Source organism: Prionailurus viverrinus, chromosome B3 (genome assembly GCF_022837055.1).
Source record: "Prionailurus viverrinus isolate Anna chromosome B3, UM_Priviv_1.0, whole genome shotgun sequence".
Taxonomy (NCBI): domain Eukaryota; kingdom Metazoa; phylum Chordata; class Mammalia; order Carnivora; family Felidae; genus Prionailurus; species Prionailurus viverrinus.
In genome coordinates, this window is record NC_062566.1 from 5,709,683 (window position 1) to 5,726,967 (window position 17,285).

At 41.8% G+C, this 17,285-nt stretch overlaps 1 pseudogene; it reads left to right on the top strand.

The window, feature by feature from the left end:
- Positions 1 to 14,825: 14,825 nt before the first annotated feature.
- Positions 14,826 to 17,285, top strand: part of LOC125167489 (S-formylglutathione hydrolase-like) — a 50,551-nt pseudogene continuing 48,091 nt past the window's right edge.

Here is a 17,285-nt window from a genome sequence, read left to right on the forward strand (position 1 = left end):
TTGTTTTTTCCTGTTTCTCTTTTCTTCAAGGAGTGTGCTATTTTCTCATCTTTATAAACCCGGTAAGGGAAAAGACAACAAACACCCTTGCTCATTTTCTACAGAGCTTAATCAGTTTTTACTTAATTGACTTTACAAATAGTTGTACATGGAAGAAGGGATGGGGGCCAGGAATGCAAGCTGGACATTGGTTCATGGGCAAGTCTCCCAGTAGTCCCTGGAAACATGTTTCCATTTCCATGGTTGGTCCTTTGATGACACACAAGTGAAAAACCACAAGCAGGTGTAGAAAACATTTATAAAAGTTAAAGTTTTATTTCTCTCTTGGATTGCGGAATTCTGGAGGAAAGAAAGCCATGGCTGGTATGGCTGCTTTGTGATCTTGTTACTGGGAAAAGACTCCTGCCTTTAGGCTTCTGAGTTTTTAGTGCAGTTTTCCATGAGGCTGCCTCAGGGACCAAGATGGCAGTCGAAGGGCTGGTGCTCATGTCCACAGTTCAGGCAGGAAGCAGACAAAAGGGCAAGGGGCAAAGGGACCTCACCTGCCAGCTAAGCCAGCGTCCCTTGAAACTATTCTCTTAGATGCTTCTTCCAGTTGCTTCCACATATATATTCATCGGCCTCCCTTAATATTGTAGGGGAGGCTGGGAAATCTACCATTTACCTGGGAACATTGCCACACTTTGTCCAAACTAAAGGAGGAGGGGAGAAAGGATGGGTGGCTCATGCTTCTTGAACTTTTCTGTGTATCAGAATCACCTGGAGGGGCATTCAACCTCACACTGCTGGGCTCCACCCTCAGCTGGGGTGGGAACGGAGACTATACATTTTTAACAGCTCCCAGGTGATGTGGATGGTGTCACCCTTGGCCATATTTTGAGCAGTGCTGAAAACCTGCCCATTACATTTGTTGGGGAAGCTCTATTACCCTGGTAATTTAAATCCAGCCCAACCAGAAACTCACAAAAACTAGCAGCTCATGAAAAATGATCATCATCTTTCTTAAAGTTCAGAGACAGTCCATAAGTGGCAGTGTATCAGTAATTGAAGAGCATCAGTGAAAATATTCCCTTCCCTGGAAACTGCTTGGTTTCACTCAGGCCTTGAACTTGTGAGCCCATGTCTGTTTGTAGGCCTCTATTTTCTAGGCTCAGGAGAGGGTGGACACCATTTCACCTGGGGTTGATGAGCTCTGTTTGGACTCTTTCCATAAGGTAATGATTTTTACAGACACAAATATATTTGTGGCACATTCTAAATTTTTTTAATGTTTATTTATTTTTGAGAGAGAGAGAGAGAGAGACAGACAGACAGACAACAAGTGGTGGAGGGGCAGAGAGAGAGAGAGAGAGAGGGAAACACAGAATCTGAAGCAGGCTCCAGGCTCCTAGCTGTCAGCACAGAGCCCGACGCGGGGCTCGAACCCACAAACCCTCAGATCATGACCTGAGCGAAAGTCAGATGCTTAACCAACTGAGCTACCCAGGCGCCCCCCTTTTTAAACAACTTTTTAAAAATTTTGCAGCACATTCTAATCCATTAGGCCTTCTATTGGTACTCTACTATACTAAAAGCTTTTTTCTCTGTAGGGGTGAACAGGCAGTAATAAAGACGTACCTAGGTGTGAACCTGACCTGCTGACAGCTAACCTGAACTTGGTTTGGAAATGTCTCTTGAAAAAGTGAAGCGATTGTTCCTTTAGATAAGAAAAAGGCAGAGTGGGATAAAGTCCTTCACTTAGAGCTCATTCAACATGTATTTACAGAATGGCTCTTGTGTGTCCCGTGGTGTACCAGGTCCCGACCTTTAGGTGGTCCCCCCAACCCCTCATCCCCATCCCAAGCTTTGTGCTTTTGTGGGTAGCTATGTTGTGTTCAGGTGCAGCCATAGGAACAGTTTGGAAATAAATCCCACAGAGCTTTTGCATATGAGGCAAGCTTATAGCACATATTGAGTAATTAGCAGAGTATGGGGGAAGGCGGAGAATTTTTTATTTTTATTTTTTTATTTTTTGTGGGGAGGAAATTTGTATGCATGGTTTTGGTGGCAGCAATGCGGATTCTAAGAAGATTTTTTTTAATTTTATTTTTTAAAATTTACATCCAAATCAGCATATAGTGCAACAATGATTTCAGGAGTAGATTCCTTAATGCCCCTGACCCATTTAGCCCATCCCCCCTTCCACAACCCTCCAGCAACCCTTTGTTTGTTCTCCATATTTAAGAGTCTCTTCTGTTTTGTTTTCCTCCCTGTTTTTGTATTATTTTTGTTTCCCTTCCCTTATGTTCATCTGTTTGTCTCTTAAAGTCCTCATATGAGTGAAGTCATATGATTTTTGTCTTTCCCTAATTTCACTTAGCATAATACCCTCCAGTTCCACCAACATAGTTGCAAATGGCAAGATTTCATTCTTTTTGGTTGACGAGTAATACTCCATTGTGTGTGTGTGTGTGTGTGTGTGTGTGTGTGTGTGTGTATCACATTTTCTTTATGCATTCATCCATCAACGGACATTTGGGCTCTTTCCATACTTTGGCTATTGTGGATAGTGCTGCTGTAAACATGGGGGTGCATGTGTCCCTTCGAAACAGCACGCCCATATCCCTTGGATAAATACCTAGTAGTGCAATTGCTGGATCGTAGGGTAGTTCTCTTTTTAGTTTTTTGAGGAACCTCCATACTGTTTTCCAGAGTGGCTGCACCAGCTTGCATTCCCACCAACAATGCAAAAGGGATCCTCTTTCTCCACATCCTCGCCAACATCTGTTGTTGCCTGAGTTGTTAATGTGAGCCATTCTGACAGGTGTAAGGTGGTATCTCATTGTGGTTTTGATTTGTATTTCCCTGATGATGAATGATGTTGAACATTTTTTCATGTGTCGGTTGGCCATCTGGATGTCTTCCTTGGAGAAGTGTCTATTCATGTCTTTTGCCGATTTCTTCACTGGATTATTTGTTTTTTTGGGTGTAAGTTCTGTATAGATTTTGGATACTAACCCTTTATCTGATATGTCATTTGCAAATATCTTCTCCCATTCTGTCGGTTGCCTTTTAGTTTTGCTTATTGTTTACTTCACTGTGCAGAAATTTTTATTTGGAAGAGGTCCCAGTAGTTGATTTTTGCTTCCCCCGTCCCTCCGGAGATGTGTTCAGTAGAAGTTGCTGTGGCCAAGATCAAAGAGGTTTTTGCCTGCTTTCTCCTGGAGGATTTTGATGGCTTCCCATCCTACATTGAGGTGTTTCATCCATTTTGAGTTTGTTTTTGTGTATGGTGTAAGAAAGTGGTCCAGGTTCATTCTTCTGTATGTCGCTGTCCAGTTTTCCCAGCACTTGCTGAAAAGACTGTCTTTATTCCACTGAATATTCTTTCCTGCTTTGTCAAAGATTAGTTGGCCATACGTTTGTGGGTCCATTTCTGGGTTCTCTATTCTGTTCCATTGATATGAGTGTGTGTTCTTGTGTCAGTACCATACTGTCTTGATGATTATAGCTTTTTAGTTTAGCTTGAAGTCTGGGATTGTGATGCCTCCTGCTTTGGTTTTCTTTTTCAAGATTGCTTTAGCTATTCGGGGTCTCTTCTGGTTCCATACAAATTTTAGGATTATTTGTTCTAGTTCTGTGAAGAATGCTGGTGTTACTTTGATAGGGATTGCATTGAATATGTAGACTGCTTTGGGTAGTATTGACATTTTAACAATATTTGTTCTTCCTATCCAGGAGCATGGAATATTTTTCCAATTTTTTGTGACTTCTTCAATTTCTTTCATAAGTTTTCTATAGTTTTCAGTGTATAGATTTTTCACCTCTTTGGTTAGATTATTCGTAGGTATTTTATAGTTTTTTTGTGCAACTGTAAATGGGATCGATTCCTTGATTCCTTTTTCTATCGCTGCATTGTTGGTGTATAGGAATGCAACCGATTTCTGTGTGTAGATTTTATATCCTGCAACTTTGCTGAATTCATGAATCAATTCTAGCAGTTTTTTGGTGGAATCTTTTGGGTTTCCATATAGATTATCATGTCATCTGCGAAGAGTGAAAGTTTGACCTCCTCCTGGCCGATTTGGATGCCTTTTATTTCTTTGTGTTGTCTGATTGCAGAGGCTAAGACTTCCAATAATATGTTGAATAACAGTGGTGAGAGTGGACATCCCTGTCTTGTTCCTGACCTTAGGGGGAAAGCTCTCAGTTTTTCCCCATTGAGGATGATATTAGCATTGGGTCATTCATATATGGCTTTTATGATCTCAAGGTATGCTTCTTCTATCCCTACTTTCTTGAGGGTTTTTATCAAGAAACGATGCTGTATTTTGTCAAATGTTTTCTCTGAATCTATTGAGAGGATCATATAGTTCTTGTCCTTTCTTGTATTGATATGATGAATCACGTTCATCGTTTTGCGGATATTGAACCAGCCCTGCATCCCAGGTGTAAATCCAACTTGGTTATGATGAATAAGTTTTGAAATGTATTATTGGATCCGGTTGGCTAATATCTTGTTAAGGATTTTTGCATCCATGTTCATCAGGGAAATTGGTCTATAGTTCTCCTTTTTAGTGGGGTCTCTGTCTGGTTTTGGAATCAAGGTAATGCTGGCTTCATAGAAGGAGTTTGGAAGTTTTCCTTCCATTTCTATTTTTTGGAACAGTTTCAAGAGAATAGGTGTTAACTCTTCCTTAAATGTTTGGTAGAATTCCTCTGGAAACCCATCTGGCCCTGGACTCTTGTTTTTTGGCAGATTTTTGATTACTAATTTGATTTCCTTAATGGTTATGGGTCTGTTCAAATTTTCTATTTCTTCCTGTTTCAGTTTTGATAGTGTATATGTTTCTAGGAATTTGTCCATTTCTTCCAGATGGTACCCATTTTATTGGCATATACTTGCTCATACTATCCTATTATTGTTTTTATTTCTGTTGTGTTGGTTGTGATCTCTCCTTTTTCATTCTTGATTTTATTTATTTGGGTCCTTTCCTTTTTCTTTTTGATCAAACTGGCCAGTGGTTTATCAATTTTGTTTAATTCTTTCAAAGAACCAACTCCTGGTTTTATTGATCTGTTCTACTGTTTTGTTTTTTTTTTTGTTTGTTTGTTTCTATAGCATTAATTTCTGCTCTAATCTTTATTATTTCCTGTCTTCTGCTGGTTTTGGGTTTTATTTGCTGTACCTTTTCCAGTTCCTTAAGGCATAAGGTTAGGTTGTGTATCTGAGATCTTTCTTCCTTCTTTAGGAAGGCCTGGATTGCTATATACTTTCCTCTTATGACCGCCTTTGCTGTGTCCCAGAGGTTTTGGGTTGTGGTGTTATCATTTTCATCGGCTTCCATATACTTTTTAATTTCCTCTTTAACTTCTTGGTTAGCCCATTCATTCTTTAGTAGGATGTTCTTCAGTCTCCAAGTATTTGTTACCTTTCCACATTTTTTATTGTGGTTGATTTAGAATTTCATAGCGTTGTGGTCTGAAACTATGCACAGTATGATCTTGATCTTTTTGTACTTACTTAGGGCTGATTTGTGTCCCAGTATATGGTCTATTCTGGAGAACGTTCCATGTGCACTGGAGAAGAATGTATATTCTGCTGCTTTAGGATGAAGTGTTCTGAATATATCTGTTAAGTCCATCTGGTCCAGTGTGTCATTCAAAGCCTTTGTTTCCTTGTTGATTTTTTGATTAGATGATCTGTCCATTGTTGTCAGTGGGGTGTTGAAGTCTCTTACTATTATGTTATTACTATCAATGAGTTTCTTTATGTTTGTGATTAATTGGTTTATATATTTGGGTGCTCTCATATTTGTTGCATAAATGTTTACAACTGTTAGGTTTTCTTGGTGAATATACCCCTTGATTATGATACAATGCCCTTCTGCATCTCTTGATAAGTCTTTATTTTAAAGTCTCGATTGTCTGATATAAGTATGGCTACTCTGGCTTTCTTTTGTTGACCATTAGCATGATAGATGGTTCTCCGTCCCCTTATTTTCAATCTGAAGGTGTCTTTAGGTCTCAAGTGGGTCTCTTGTAAACAGCATATAGATGGATCTTGTTTTCTTATCCACTCTGTTACCCTATGTCTTTTTATTGGAGCATTGAGTCCATTGATGTTTAGAGTGAGTGCTGAAAGATATGAATTTATTGCCATCATGATGCTTGTAGTGTTGGAGTTTCAGGTGGTATTCTCTGGTCCTTTCTATATATGTGTGTGTGTGTGTGTGTGTGTGTGTGTGTGTGTGTGTGTATATATATATATAAATATATATATAATTTTTTTTCATCTTTTCTCCCCTCAGAGAGTCCTCCTTAAAATTTCTTGCAGGGCTGGTTTAGTGGTCACAAACTCCTTTAATTTTTGTTTGTCTGGGAAACTTTTTATCTCTCCTTCTATTTTGAATGACAGCCTTGCTGGATAAAGAATTCTTGGCTACATATTTTTCTGATTCAGCACACTGAATATATCCCACCACTCTTTTCTGGCCTGACATGTTTCTGTGGATAGGTCTGCTGCAAACCTGACCTGTCTTCCCTTGTAGGTTAGGGACTTTTTTCCCCTTGCTGCTTTCATGATTCTCTCCTTGCCTGAGTATTTTGTGAATTTGACTATGATATTTCTTGTTGATGGCTGGTTTTTGTTGAATCTAATGGGGGTCCTCTGTGCCTCCTGGATTTTGATGTCTGTGTCTTTCCCCAGGTTAGGAAAGTTTTCTGCTATGATTTGCTCACATAACCCTTCTACCCCTATTTCTCTCTCTCTTCCTCTTCTGGGACCCCTATGATTCTGATGTTGTTCCTTTTTAATGAGTCCCTGATTTCTCTGGGACTCTGAGTCCCTGAATTCTTAAATCGTGCTCTTTTGCCTTCATCTCCCTCTTTTTTCTGCTTTGTTATTCTCCATAAGTTTGTCCTCTGTGTTGCTGATTCTCTGTTCTGCCTCAACCTTCCTTGCCGCTGCGGCATCCATCGTGAGTGCAGCTACATTATAGCTTTTTTTTACTTCATCCGGACTAGTTTTGACTTCTTTTAACTCCACAGAAAGGGATTCTAGTCTATTTTTGACTCCAGGTAGTATTCTTATTACCGTGATTCTAAATTCTGGTTCAGACATCTTGCCTGTATCTGTGTTGGTTAAGTCCCTGGCTGTCGTTTCTTCGCGCTCTTTCTTTTGGGGTTAGTTCCTTTGTTTTGTCATTTTGAAGGGAGAAAAGGAATTAATGAGGTAGAAAAATTGAAACTAAAAAAAGTTATAATTTAAAAAATAGTAAAATTAAAAATTAAACACACACACACACACACACACACAAATCGAATAGATGATGCTAGATCCTAGGTGTGTTTTGTTCTGGGTATTGAAAGTTGTTTGACAGAGTAGAGAAAAAAAAGGGGGGAAGGAAAAAAAAAGGAAACCGTTTGAGAATTTGAAAAAATGAATTCACTGAAGTAGACTAAAATGAGATGATGAGGGTAAAATAGAATTTGAAAAAATTTACACAAAAGTAAAGACTATAGTAGAAAAAAATTAAAACTATTTTTAATAAAAATTAAAAATAAACATGAATTTTTTATTTTTCTGCATTTAAGAAAAAAGAAAAGAAATGAAAATGAGAAAAAAGATAAAAAAAGAAAAAAGAAAAAAGAAATTGTTTGAAAATTTGAAAAAAGTGAATACACTGTAGTAGACTAAAATAAAATGATGGAAGTAAAATAGAATTTGAAAAAATTTACATAAAAGCAAAAAATATAGTAATAAAAATTAAATAAAAATATTTTTAATAGAAATTGAAAGTAAAAATGAAGTTTTTCTCTTTCTGCATTCAAGAAAAAGAAAAGAAATGAAAAAGAGAAAAAAAAGAAAAAAGGAAATTGAAAATTTGAAAAGGTGAATTCACTGAAGTAGACTAAAATAAAATGATGGAAGTAAAATAGAATTTGAAAAAATTTACACAAAAGTTAAAAAATATAGTAATAAAAATTAAAGAAAAATATTTTTAATAAAAATAGAAATGAATTTTTTCTCTTTCTGTATTCAAGAAAAAGAATTGTAAAAGAGAAAAAGAAAATAGTAAAAAAAAAGAAAGAAAATTGAGTAGATGAACTTGCTAACAGATTGAAGTAGGACTGAAATTGCTTCATTTTCCCCTAGAAGTCAGTGTATGTAGTGCTTTATGGTCCATAAACTAAGCCGGCGGTGAGACTTGTGTTCTTCAAGAGCGAAGTCCGCCCAGTTGGGCGGGGCTCAGTGTAACAGCTCCGCTCTCCACTAGATGGCGCTGCTAGCCTACTGGGGTGGATTGTTGCTGCGCCCTTAGGTGCGCGTGCGTGCGTGTGCCTACGTGCATGCGTTGGAGCGGTGAAAATGCCTCCACCCAGCTAACCAGTCTGTTCTCCCAGGTCAGCAATCACGCACTGGTCCTCTGTCTTCACCTTTCGTCCACTCTCCGCTTTTTCCCTCTCCGTGACCAGGCCCCAGGCCGTACCTCTCTCTGGAGTTTTGTCTCAGACACGGCTGTTTTCCCCGGCCCCTTACTTCCGAAGGACTGCGGCTTTGAGCCGTTCAGCCCCTCTGCGGGAGGGTCTCACCGAGCAATGGCTGAATGTCGGCTGCACCCAGGAACGCCTGCCGGACCCTGCTGCTGCCGGTGCCCCGAGACTGCGGCCAGGTGCCAGCTGCCCCAGAAAAAGTTCTCGAGATAGTGTAGCAGCACCGTGTCAGGGATTATGGAAAATCACAACACACATCTGGCACCAGGCTCCCCCCTTAATGACCTTGTTCCAGCAGCAGCGAATGTGGCCGTTTTCTGGGGTCTGCTGGGACCGGGTGGCTTCAACAGTCTCTACTGAGTGTCCTTCCAGCAGTGGAACCGCTTTTCCCCGTGTGGCCCGAGAACCTCCCGGACCCCACTCTGCTCCTGGGGATTCGCTCTTCCCACCAGAGCAACACCAGGTACCTAGCTGCGGGGTTGCAGCCTTTGTGTTCCCCTTGTTTACAGTCTTAATGGAATTTAAACCCTCTCCTTTCTCCCTTTTTAGTTTAGTGCCTGCTGATGTTTCCAGTTTTCCACTTTCTCTCCAGCTGGTTTTGGGGAGGGGGTGCTTTTCCCGCATTCCCTGCCCCTCCACCCCGGTCTCCGTCCTCTCTCTCCGCCTGCCAAAGCGGCTCCCTGCCCACCACCGGCTTCTCTCTCCCCAAGTTCACCTCTTGCGCCGCGAACCTGCTGAATTCTGTGGTTCAGGTTGTGTAGATTGTTGTATTAATCCTCCGATCAGTTTTCTAGGTGTGTAGGATGGTCTAGGGTTGGTCTGGCTATATTCATGGATGCAAGACACACAAAAAAACAAAGATTCTAGGAAGATTAAGAATGAAATGAAACAGGCTAGAGCTGTCCACAAAGGTGAAGTGGAGAAATAAAAGTTGCATTATTGCTGATTACAGAATGAAGAGGAACTCTGCTTACAGGGACTATAATACATCCTCTGGAAGGTTTGGAAGCTTTGAGCCATGAGCCGGGGGACAGAGAGTCCTTGTCACTTCACCTAAAACACATACTTTTCTGTCCAAACACCTCTGGGCCTGCTGGCTTAGATGATTTTAAAATTTCAGAGACCATAAATATGTATTCCTTCAGAAAGGGACTATCCTCTACCCAAGTTAATGTGGTCACCACATTGGATAATTTTGCTGGGAAGGGAGGTCTGTTTAATCAGTAAGTGTCACTCAAACCCACTGTCCTGTCCTCCTCTTCTTATATACATTAAATAATCTCAGTGATTCCAATTTGTCAAAGTCAGCCTATGTGATTTCATTAGGGCATGAACAAAAGACCCATAGCAATGTCTTTGCAGGAAAATTAGACTTTGGACTATATCACAAAAGAATGTTTCAAAAATGCTTAGAAAAACAAGTAAGCAATAGACGTAATCAATAGACGAACATATTATAAGTGACTCTTGTTTATTAACATGTTTCTCCCAGAAAATTACAAAGCAAATACTATCGACCTCAAAAATATTTGAAAGAGATAAAATTAGACTTTAAAATGTGTTTTGTAAAATGTGTTTCTTTTCAATTTGGAATTGGCCAGTTGGAGGCAAAGAAACCCACGTTTAACAGATGTTTGGAGTGGATTGCTGTTAGCTGATTTGCCAGTCTTTGTACGAGAGACAGAGAGAAAGAGAGAGAGAATGGGAGGAGAAACACAAGTGGGGAGGGGCAGAGAGAAGGGGGGACAGAAGGCCAAGCCGGTTCCATGGTCTTAGCACAGAGCCCGATGCAGGGCTTGAACTCACAAACTGTGAGATCATGGCCTGAGCTGAAATCAAGAGTGAGAGGTTCAACTGAGTGAGCCACCCAGGCACCTTAAGAGCTCAACATTTAAAAAATTATATTTGGGGGAAGATGGAGGAATTTGTGGTATATGAAGACAAAACAAAACAAAATACCTCCCATAGCATCTAGATGTGAAAACTCTTACTGATTAATCTACCTGCCACGGATTGGCCAGTTTTGATTTGGGCTATTTTCACATAAGGGTTAAAATCTAAGAGATATTTCAAAATTTATAAATGTGAAACATTAAGTAGTTAAACACAGATTTCTCAATTAGGCTACATTTCAAATGGGGTCAGATGTTAAAAGAGCTGATCTGTGCATTTCCGGTTTCAGAAATGGAGGAGAATTTAAGGTTGCTTTTCTGCATGAGATTTGGCCTCAGCGTTTTGGTCCATTTGAATCCTGGAGGTCCTCAAACCTAAGAGATTAAGGGAGTGTCTGTATCTTTTGTTCTCCCTTCTCTGTTCTTGATGTGATAGGTTAGGGAGATACAACAGGTGAGATGTGAGGTGTTAGGAAGAGCTCTTCTTAAAGTTACCGGTCCATCTTTCCGTACCGATTTATGCCTATGTATCATTTTTCTTTTCTATTTCAAAATTTGGGAAGTCCAAACTGTAGGTTCCCAAGAGCAATGCTGGGGGATTAAGAATTTTTATTCTCTTTTGGGAAGAGAGTCAAGAGACATGCCATTTTGGGGGAGAGGTTAAAAGTATCCAGATATGGGTGACCGGGCCTGGTCGTCCCTGAATGTTTGGCCAGCAGTGTTGAATTGTTTTATAGCCACTGTTACAAACGTGGCTATCTCAGTTCTTTGACTGGATGGGACATGTTTTCTAGCCTGTCAGGTGTAGAGTCTTGCTCCTAGAACAGTGGTGTTTGGGAAAAAGCTAAAGGCCATCTCGCCAGGTATTCATGGGGTCCTGTGGCGTGCTCTCAGGTTTGTAAAGAATACTTTGTAGGATAGAAGGTATTGGTAATACCATCACTGTTGATGAAGTATGCTGACACACAGCCAGTGGAGGAAGGAGATGTTTCTCTGGAAGCCCGCCATCTTTCTGTCAAGCATCTGCAAGTTGAGATGACCAGAAGTCAGTTATGTTTCATAGTCCTGTGTCATACTGACCATTCCTCAGTTCCATGGCCACGAGGTGGACAGACCCACATGCTGTGAACTGTGAAAAGGAAGTCTGCAGGTGCAGAGGGACCCATTACCTGGGTTGCAACAACTTGACAAATGGCTGAACAACCCCTTGCCATATGTCCATCTAGAGCTGTTTGGCTACGTCTGTCAATAATGTCACGTGCAGTGAGCACACCCACTTGGTGACCGAGCTCACACCGAGAGTGTGGACTAACCAGAACCAATTGTTGTTTCCCTATTTTCCACCCCTTAATTTCCCGTCTGTCCTTCCTTGTTTTCCATCTGACTGTCCCTGGAAAGTGGAATTGCCCTGATGACCTAAGTCTTTTGGTTCTTTAAAATATTGAAGTAGTAGAAATAGTTGGTTTGGTGACTGGTGACTAAAATTTTAACGTTTAATACTTTGCAATCCACATATTAGCAAACACTAATTAAAAACTTACTGTGTGACAAGGGCTGTGATACAGATTATCTCCTTTAATTATCATAATCACCTAATGATATAGGTATTGTCCCCGCCCCCCCACCTTAGAGATGGGGGGCCTGAAATGTAGAAAGACAAAGTAACTCAGCAAAGTCCAAAGAGTGATTCAGAGGTGAGGCTAAGGTCTGGCCCCTCGTCACCAGGCATATAGAACAGTGTAATCATTCCCCTGAGTTCCTCCCAAAGAAGCCGGGGTGTAGATTAGTCATTGGCTACAGGTGTTTCCAAGCCACCAGGACAATAGTAACCAAATTGAATGCCATCTTCAGTTCTGAGAATTCCACAGGATGGTGATTTTTTAATAGGACCCTCCTCACTTAATTATGGATGGACAGATGAAGAAACATGATAGTTGAATGGTGAGAGGCAATTAAATGTCACATTTGTAATATTTAATCACTGGGTCGATTCAAACACTGACCTAACACTGCACCCATAGCACTGGATCAGGGTCTTGGAGGTCCCTTGCTTTGGCAAACATTAAAGCTTCAGTTGTTGGGTGGTGGGGAGCTCTGAGGGGAGGGGTACAAGGGAGGGTCCTGGTTCTGGGCTGGTGGTGGGGGGCCAGGGGGCATAGGGTAGTGGCTTTTTGCCAACTAGTATAGATGCATTTTAGTATTTCAGGAATATGGAAATACTAGTGTGAACTGGCTGTGTGCACACCCTGGGAGCCACAACTGGCCAACCCCAGTGAGGCATCCGTTTCCAGTGGTGTTTTCCAAGGACCTCCTAAGGCTGCTGAGACTTACCATGAATTCAAAAACTATGGAGTTGGATTTAGGTTCTGCCAGGTACACTTTTTGCTCTATTCCTGTAACACTAGAGGGCAGTAACTACCTTGAAGATGCATTATACTCCAGGGTTGGTTAGCCTTTCCTCCCAGTCTCCGTCAAGTGGAATGAGACAGCCTTTGCAAAACATTGCTTATTTCCCCTCTGTTCTTTAGGATGCATGCAAATGTAGACATGATTTCAGAACACATTTTCTCGAGAGCCCAGGGTGTTTTTCAACCATGTATAATATACTCCAGCCTCACACAGAAGGACTTTCTTAATCTTGGTGGGGGAATTATCTAGATCAGATTCCGCTAACATTTATTAAATGCTCCTGTGGAAACCCCTAGAACCATCCTAGCAGATGGCTGGCATTTAACCCGTGCTTATTTCAGGGGTCCTTCCCCATTTGCAGCTGCTGGGGTTTTATATGGGCAAAACCTCTGGGTGTGCCTGGGAATTTGTGAAGGTAAATGTTATAAATGAGAATGCAGAAGTGAGTGGTGCTTTCTCTATTCATAATGTATCTACTCAAAAATTGAACTCTTCCGTGTATGGGAGGTGGCCCCGACATTAACCCATATTTAAACACATATAGGCATTGCCCCAACTGAGCTCGTGGGAGCACATCTTTCCAGCACAACTGATCCATGGAAAGGTGGTCAGATACACTAGGAGAAGTTCAGTTTGGGAGCCCAGAGGTTCTTGGTTCTAGTCCTAACTTATGTGATGGAGGGAAAGGCTGTGAGGTTCTGGGCTGGGTGCTTAATCCCAATCTCCTCATCTTTAAAATAGAAGAGGTGGAGAGGCCCCTGGGTGGCTCAGTCAATTGAGCGTCCGACTTCGGCTCAGGTCATGATCCCAAGGTTCATGAGTTGGAGCCCCACACTGGGCTCTCTGCTGTCGGCCCAGAGCCCACATCGGATCCTCTGTCCACCCCCCCCCCCCCGCTCTCTTTCTCTCTCTTAAAAATAAACATTAAAAATTTAAAAAAAATGGAAGAGGTGGCGAAATGACTGTAACGTCCTTCCAAGTTTTGACTCTTTACAGTGAGAACAATGTCCTCTAGGGAATGCTTACAAAGCAAAGCACAGAAATAGAATTTTCTGAGGGTAACTCTTGGTAGGATGTGAGGAAGAAAATGCATGTACTGTTAGATATGTTTCATTTTGAGACACTTCGTGGGATGTGCTTTGCTTGCTCCTCACGGTGGCTTCTGCTGAAGGAAGAAGCAGCAGGTGACCTGTAAGTGTCATGTGGAGGGAAATCTGAAATCTGGACTTAGGACTCACTTAAAGAGAAAAGGAAAATGAAGATTCTATGAAGAAAACGGAGCTTAGTTTTATGTTCAGATGTTAACTGAGATGTTTACAAAATAGCGACAGGAAACTTCATTTGGCCACATCAACAGAAGCTATAAAAGAAGGCAATCAAAGAGGCCAGAACTTGAGAGAGAAAGAGAAAGAGGGAGAGGGAGGGAGGGAGAGAGAGAGAAACAGAGAGAGATTTGCAGCTAGAAAGTGCCAGGGTTCATATCCTGGTTCTGTCATTTACTAGATGGGTAAGCTTGGGCAAGTGAGAGACCTCTCTGAGCCTTCTTTTTCTCCTCCAATGTCTGTAAATGTGAGCTGCCTCTCCCTTTTGCTTTTCTTTGAATCTGTAGTTCTAAGGAGGAAAAAAAGCGCTTTCTGTTTCATCTATTTAATACAAATAATTCTCTCTGAAACCAAATGGGTAGAAAAAGTACCAGGAAATGTATAGAAAAGTCACAGTACACTAAATCTGTCCTGAAGAAACCATGCCGTTTGTAGAACATTCCACCGCTAAAGATGAGCACACAGAGAAAAGAGACCAGAAAAGACAGATGGGGAAGGATCTGGAAATGTGTCTGAGTGTGTGTGAGTCCTGGTGTGTATCATGAAACGGACCTTCCTGGCATAAGCTTGCAGAGCAGAATCCTTTTCAGCTGGAGAAGAACAGAGATGGTCATGTGCATCAGGCCTGTTAAAGAAGGGTGGGGAAGACAATGTCATCTCAGAGATCAGTCACCAGCCACTCCCCCAACCTGAATGGGAGCCCTGTCGGGGAGCCTGCTGTGGGGCTATGAATAGCAATACTAGCAATGGTACCAGTGGGAAAGGCTTTGTGGAGGGCACCGTATATCAAAGTGGGGAAGCCAAGCTGGCAGAGGAACTTGAGGAAAGCGCTTATATGCAAATGCGTGGCACCTCTTGTGGACTTCCAGAAAGAACCAGGTGAAACTTTTAAATGGGATTGGAAATCCTTTGTTACCAGCCCAGAGGAAATCTTAAGAGACCTAGCTGATTACTGTAAACATGACCCACTTTACGGGAAACTTAGACACGTAGGCCATGCACCCTGTGAAGAATGACTGAGAGAAGTTCAGGTTTCTCACATAGAAAAGAAGTATAAGAAGATGGAGTGGAGTTTAGCAGAAACACTCTGGTGTTAGGGTTTCATGGAGTCCAAATGCAATGCCTGAGACACCAACAGGAATGCATCTGAATTGCATGTTTTCGTGATTTGATCGTACATATTTTTCTTTTTTGGCCTGCCTCATATTAAAGAACTTTGACTTCATAATTTTGCTAAAGGAATTTTGGCAAGCAAAATAATAGACTCTCTGCAATTTACATAATCTTGCTTTAAAAAAAATCAATATTGCTTCTGCATGAAGTTCTCCAATGTAATTTACACTACATATAGGATTTTCCCTGGAGAAACCTAGTCTAAAGGAAAGAGGATCAAGAAGAGAGACAGAATGAATTAGGTGATGGACACAGAAAGAGCACAGAAGGCGAGGAGGAGGCCAGGACATGGAAAGAGGCCAGGTCAGAAGGGACAGCAGGTGGTGCACACAGAAGCAAGAAAGAGGTCATCTGAAAAATTCTAAGAAGACAGAAGGAGAATGTGTTCGGAAATTCTGATTCCTCCAACAGGGGGGAACCTGAAAAGGTGAGAAGCAAAGATTATAGGCTCCGGTCAGCACTGTGCATTCCAATAGGTCAGAGGGAGATGGGATTCATGTTTAAGGATGCAGACAGTTTCAGCGGGATGTACATGTAGCACAGTACAGTAGTTGGAGAAGATTCTAAAGAAGGCACTGGGAAGCTGCATCCCTGGGTCAGAAATGGACAGTCAGGTCTTTAGTAGCACATGCCCAAGGAGTGCCCAAGGATTCCAGAACAGTGTCTGCCTATTCTCTGTCCTGGTTGTGGATGCCTCTGGGGCACCATTTTGAATGGTGCCCCTTGGCTTTGCCCCTTCTTTCAACTGATGCTACTGTGGCAATCCATCCGTACAGTTTCCTCCATTTCTGACACCACAGCATGGCACAGCTGAAGAACTGCTCAGTACGCACCAATGCTCAGCTCTGAAAATGGAGGGGAGTCCATGCCCTGTAGGAGATAGCCCTAGACTATCATGGGAAAGGACCCTAGGATAAATGCTTTCCAAAAGCCCGGGAAGATGGTTCAGAGACCCATTTCATGACTTCTCAGGTGATCGTGTGTGAGTAAGTGGCCCAGGAATGAGGGCCAGTTAGAGCCTGCAAATGCTTCTTTGTATAGGTTTCCTTAGTCTCCTTTCCCTTCCCTGTCCCTCTGTCCTGCTCACTGGAATCATCCTCCCAGATAAACTCCTCTGACATCAACCTTTATTTCCGGCTCCACTCCAGGCTGACACAGGCTAGGAAAATAATAGACTGAGTGAGAAGGAGCTAAGCCTCCCTGGGAAGGCTTCTTGTACATAACCTATCACCTTGCAGGGCAGGGGTAGGAGGGGCTTCAGAGCAAACAGTGAGGACACCTTCCCACTCCTTTGCTTTGGAGGGTACAGCTTGGGCCGGGTTTCTCCCTGGTTAAGGACACTCCTGTTTCAGTTCCTCTGCTCTTCAGAGATCATGTCACAGAAAACACATAGTTTCAGACTTAAAATCCCATACACTTCTCCAGACCAAAGATTCTCAGTTTCCACAAAGCTTAGTTTTAAGATAGGATTTCCAGATCTGCTCACGGATTTGGTCTCTGGCCCATGCATGCAGACCTAGTCATCAACGTTCCCCCCAAATTGGTCTCCTGAACCCTGGACATCCCTCCAGCTGTGACCTGACCAAAGCAATTGCAGGGGGATTCTTGCTTCTTGTCACTGAGACTTAGTTCTTGGTCACATAATTGGGACCCAGATAGTAGAATGCAGATCTTGGCTTTCAGAGAATTCAATTACAGTGTTGGAAGCACTAATTACCTGCTTTAAAAACCAACATTATTAGCCAAGAATAATTATTACTCCAAGGAAAGTGAAAACAATCAGGAAGGCCACTTTCAATAAAGACACCTTCAATTTCAGCTTTCCTCCTTAGCAGAGGAGGGAGCACCATTCCCCATCCTCCTCCTATTAAAAAGGAAATCCTCAACAGCAAGCAATCTGCTACTGAATTCCATTTATATTTTGTACCTTCAGTGTGAATAGTAATTAGACATAGTGACAAAAACACAACATGTGGCTCATACAACTTTTGGAATTTGTTATTTTAAACTCATT